The sequence below is a fragment of the Corvus kubaryi genome, unplaced genomic scaffold, assembly GCF_017639235.1.
Source record: "Corvus kubaryi isolate FWS band 111438036 unplaced genomic scaffold, C.kubaryi_AGA036_p1.0 74, whole genome shotgun sequence".
Taxonomy (NCBI): Eukaryota; Metazoa; Chordata; class Aves; order Passeriformes; family Corvidae; genus Corvus; species Corvus kubaryi.
In genome coordinates, this window is record NW_024582061.1 from 4,876,345 (window position 1) to 4,881,839 (window position 5,495).

Below are 5,495 nucleotides of genomic sequence, written 5' to 3' on the forward strand. Positions count from 1 at the left end.
TGGGAAAGGGGCTCAGCCTGGAGCAAAGGAGGCTCAGGGGGGACCTTGTGGCTCTGCACAACTCCCTGACAGGAGGGGACAGCCAGGGGGGATCAGGCTCTGCTCCCAGGGAACAAGGGACAAGAGGAAACGGCCTCAAGCTGTGCCAGGGGAGGTTCAGATTGGACATCAGGAGGAATTTCTTCATGGAAAAGGTGGTCAGGCTTTGGAAGGGGCTGCCCAGGGAGGCAGTGGAATCTCCATCCCCATCCAAGGAAAGCTGGACATGCCACTGATGTGGCAGCTCTGGGCTGGGTGACAAGGTGGGAATTGGTCACAGGCTGGACTTGATGGTCTTGGAGGTCTTTTCCAATTTCAGTGATTCTGTCATTTACAATCAGCAAGAAAGTTACTGTGGACTCCCAGTGTCACCAGTTGTTGAAATGCCATTACAAATCAACAAGTCCCTATCTACGGGTATTAGGATTTAAAAATAATTTCCAGGTCTAGATCTTCAATTGCTGCAAATCATTGTATTCACTTTTCAAATGTGCTGGTGAATTTGTTTTAGAAACCAGCAAACTGTTCTGCTTGGATAATACTTTTTATTTTTAGTGTTTCCCTTTAATTCAATGATATTTTTCAGCAAGAAAAACAGTATAAAATTTGTACCAGAAATTGTACAGGAGTCCTGACATCTTTCCCTGCTCTGCTCTGCTGGAAGACCAAGGACTTTTCACTTCCTGATACTTTGTATTTCATCCCTTTTGTCTCTTGTACCGTTCTCGATTGCTCTGCTCCTTCCTCCTCTGCTTCCATGTCTGTATGCTCCCTGTCTTCCCTTCCTTCTCCTGCCACTTCTCTGATTTTAGGCTTAGCTGATACCATTAGCTTACTTCAGAAAGACAAACGTGAAAGTTTGCTGGGTTAGAAAGCTGAACTGAAGCAGGTAAGCAGGTACCAGAGGAGGCTCTGCCTCCTTGGCATGAGCCAGCTGGTGGCTTGGTTCTGTTTGCAGCCATACAGTGGGGTCAGTGCAGGCTGCGGGTGCTCAGGCACATTTCCAAACATTTTGTGACTTGTGGGCAGCCCCTGCTTCCCTCATCCAGATGTGCAAGGGAGAGGGCAGAGCACTGTGCCAGCTAAAGCTGGTTAGTGGGTCAGGGAGCTGGCTCTGGCATGGGAAGGGACTGACCTTCACCTCTGCCCTCTGCCATTCCCCAAAAAACAAGCCATGGGAACCAGACTTCTGCTGTGCCTGTTCTTTCAGAAGTCCAGAGCCTTTTCAGTTTCTGTCTGTGCTGTGACCAGAGTGACCAAGGGCTGGGGGCTTTTTGGCCTGTCCATTCTCCCCCGCCCATTCTGCTCTCTGTATATCCCAGGCAGATGTCCCTGATGTGCTCCTGATGTCTGTACATGTGCCTTCTGAGAAATGCTGCTGAGGACCATGCTGGTTACATTTTTAACCATCTTAAATTGTGTACAAAACAGTAATTGACATCTTCTAAGGCCTTAAGTTCTTGTCCACGCACTGGAAAGGCAAAAAATAATTTTCTCTCCTTCCCTAATCCATTCTAATTTACGAGTCTAGGTCACCATGTCACACCACCCCTTTACTCACCATTCCCCCCACTTCTTTCCCAGCTGCTCAGTGTTGGCTTGCTGTAGGGAATTTGGCTGTGGCATGATGCCAGTTATGTTGTGAAACAGCCAGACTGTTCTTAATTCCTAGCTGGTGAATTCAGAGAAACTCTTAACTTCAACTTTACCCACAGTGATAGATCTGTCCTGACTTGTCCTGTGAAATGAATAATAGTCCAAAAATAGGAGTAAATACCATGTCCTTTCCCTAACTAAATACTGACGTTGGTCAACCCAAGAAACAACATTTGTTTGCTTCAGTCCATTTCAAAAGCAAAGCATGAAGTTTGATCTCACTGAACAAGATCTGAACAAGAAAACTCCCTAATTCAATTTACCCCTTTCCAGAGAACACTGTCACTGTTTGCCAGCCCGCTGCCCACTAATTTCCACTGAGCCCTCCTAAATGTGCACACACCCAAAGAACAGTTCCTGTTGTGTTTAGCTGAGCTGTGCTCCTGGTTTCAGCCAAAGATGATGTCCTGACTGCCAGCAGATCAACCCCTTCTTTGCCATCTCAGAAAGGGGATGGTATGTATCCTGCTGCACAAGAGACGAGGCTAATACTGATTATTCCCAGGATTCACAGCAACATCACAGGAAGCTCATGAAGACCGCAGTACATGCAGGCAGAGGATTCACTATCCTTTAGCAAGTTTTTACTTTTTATTCTCCAAACTCAAGAAACAGGCATTTTCCTACCACAGCTGAAGTGTTCCATCATCTCTGGAGGTTCTGTGGAAGGGAGGAGATAATTTACACTAATTCCGAAGAAACACAACTGCTTTACTGCCCTCCCCCCTCCAAAGCTAGGCATGCAGAGTATAAGTGAAGATTAACTAGGAGACTAGGGGGAAGAAAGAATACAGGTAGTTGAGATAAGTAATCTTATCTTTAGATGACCTCTTTTAATCTTATTTGTTGCCAAGATCAGCATAAGCCCAAGTTCTGCATATTCAGAAGACAAAAAAGCAACACACTTAGTAGTGTTAATCTTTATTTTGCATTAAATTTGCCAAGCAGAACAAGAAGCTTGATTCCATGGGGGCATTTCAAAGTTCAGCTAAATAATCATGCCTTATAGACAGGAACTTTGAGTGTACCATCAGGATAAACTGTTTCTCTAGCATAATTACAGGCACATATTTTGATATTTCTCTACTCACAGACATCCATGTAGCTTTGCCTACCTCCATTGTACCACAAAAAATAATACACACACACATATATATATAAATATATATATATACACAGAACAACTAACAGCATAAGCACCAAAATACAGTTTTAGGTCTTTTACTGCATCATAGGTGTTTATAAACTGAGGTGTTAATTTGTCACAGCTTAGAATCAATGGTTTAACTGCATAGACACATTTATGCTTTATCTTATGCGTTGCACTTTCTAACCTTGGTGTCTGCTTATAGTTTTCAGCCTTTTCCTGAGTACCAGTGGAATGCTGTTCTGTGTGGAGCCATGGTAATCCTGGCCCCAAAGAGCAAGGTGCAGCCTCTGGAAATACCAAGACTCAGTCACGAGTAGCTGCCACAAATGTGAATACAGTTCGTCTCAGTCCATGCATGTGGGCTGTTCCCTCAGTTCTGGCAAATCTCAGATCACCACCTTTGCTGTAAACAAGTAGATAGGAGAGCATGCTGCAGCCTACAGCACGTGTTTCCTCATCCAGAGCTCTCCAGGCGTCCACTTGATGGTTGCATTTCACATCTCTTGGTTACAGAGATTGAGGTATAGAGGTTTAGTAACATAATTGAGATTACAATAGGGAACAAATGAACTAAAGCTTCCCCTTTCTATTTGCTAACTAGCCATGAGGAGAGGTTATTTCTTAAGGAGGTCCTTGACAGCTGTGTGCTGTGAAGTCCTTGAATGCCCCCCTTTTCCTTGCTTTTCCTTGAACACTTTGCCCTTTTCCTTTGCTCTTAGCCTTTGTAGGCAGCAGACTCCTTGCCCTGTTGCTTCAACACCAGGCAGCCCTCCAGCCTTCCTCCAGCACATGTTGCAGCTCTGACCCCATTAATCTTGCCAAAAGGCTTTTCCAAGTGGAACATTGAGAATCACTGGACTTTCTCCTCTTGACAGGGGCGAGCAATCTATTATCTTCATGGAAAATATCTGTTAGCAATGGGTAAGTTGTGAAAGCAGTAATACCCCAAGGGCTGTCTGACCCATGGAAAATTAAAAATCCAGAAAAATACTTTACATCAATGCCTTCTTAAAGAGATATTAAGAGGTTTATTGAGTTTACAGCTAAAAATATTTTTGTGTAGGGAACCATTGATGGGTCAAAAAGATTAGTTATAATTCTGTAATTCTTTCAAGGACTATGTAGAGGCAAATCACTCCTCCTGGATCAGTTTCTAAATTGGTGGGGTAGGGGTGTAACTAGTTTGAAAGAGTCTTTAGACAGTCACTTTGTAAAACACAATTTCATATAATCTACATTCAAATCCAATGTCCCACAGAAAGAGCATGTGGGAATTCTTCCGCATGGTTTTATGGAAAGGTCCAGCTGTTAATCACTGTCTTAGGGTTACTTTATGATGTGTATCACATATCGCTGCCCTATGCCCAGGAACTATTTTTGTGCCTTTCTATGCCTTTAAACTGAGCCTGAGAGGGGAGAGGAAAACCTGAGCAACACTTTTTCAAAGCAGTTTGCAGCTTGTTCAAGGTCACACAGAGATAGAGACGTTTTTTCAGCTGCGGCAGGAGAGCGAGGAAGCACCCGGCTTGCTGCTTTCCAGTCAGCTTTTGGCCAGTTTTTTTCAGCTTCTTTTTCTCCAGAGACTGAGAGCTGAACTTTTTTCTTCCCTGGAATTTCGGATTTTCTCCCTTTTCTGCTGGACTGCTTCAATATCAGAGCACATCGGGAGGATTTTCCACTGAGCACAGAGGGCCTGGCCCTGGGCCAAGCCCCAGCTCCGAGGAGACCAAAGGGAGGACTCTAACACTTTCCCAGTTTTTTCTCCACAGCAAGAGATTTTATTATTTAGCATCATTATCCCTTTTCCCATGTGTTTGTTAAATAAATAGTTTTTATCTCTTTCACTTTCCTTCGAGGAAAATTTATTTTTTCCCAAACCTGGTGGGGAGGGGTGGTTGCAGCCTGCCTTCTCTCAGAGGATATATTTCTAAATTTGGCCAAACCGGCACAATCACTCACTGATGAATCCTAGAAGTATAAGAGATCTAATGTCAGATGGTGGTCTATTGTACAAACCCTTCCCACCACATATCCCAGACAGCTCACAAACACTTTAGTCATCCTGAGTTGCAGACACTTCAGTCACCTCTCACAGCCCAAGACCTCAAAAAACCGTTCAAAATGCAGCCAACACTGATAAAACATTCCTTCAACTCCCATTCCTATGAATTGGCTGTGATGTCCCATACTGAGGGGATGAATTCATTCCCTTCCTTGCTGTCTCTTGTATTGACAGCTTTAGTGAATCCAGAACTTCAGTCTCAGTCTTCTGCTCTGCTTAAACCTACAACATAATTCATTTTCCCTTCCTGAGAAATCAGACCAAAGCTGTCCTTAACATTTACCAAATCTCTTGACTGAATCCACAATATGCTGCTCCCTATTAAACCTAGGAAATTTGTTCAGTATTCCCATCCTGCTCACCATATACTACTAATTAAATATTATATTAAAAATCCTTTTATTTTCACAGAATGGAATGGACATGAAATTGTCTCCAAGAAAACCAGATTTCTGTGGGTTCCCTGAACTGTGGCCCATCAGTAGTGCACAGAGTCTAGCTCAAAGAAACAGTGCCTGCAGTTTCAACAGGGACCAGTTCTATGAGGGAATGTTCCTAATACAGATATTTTTCTGCCTTTTTAAACCT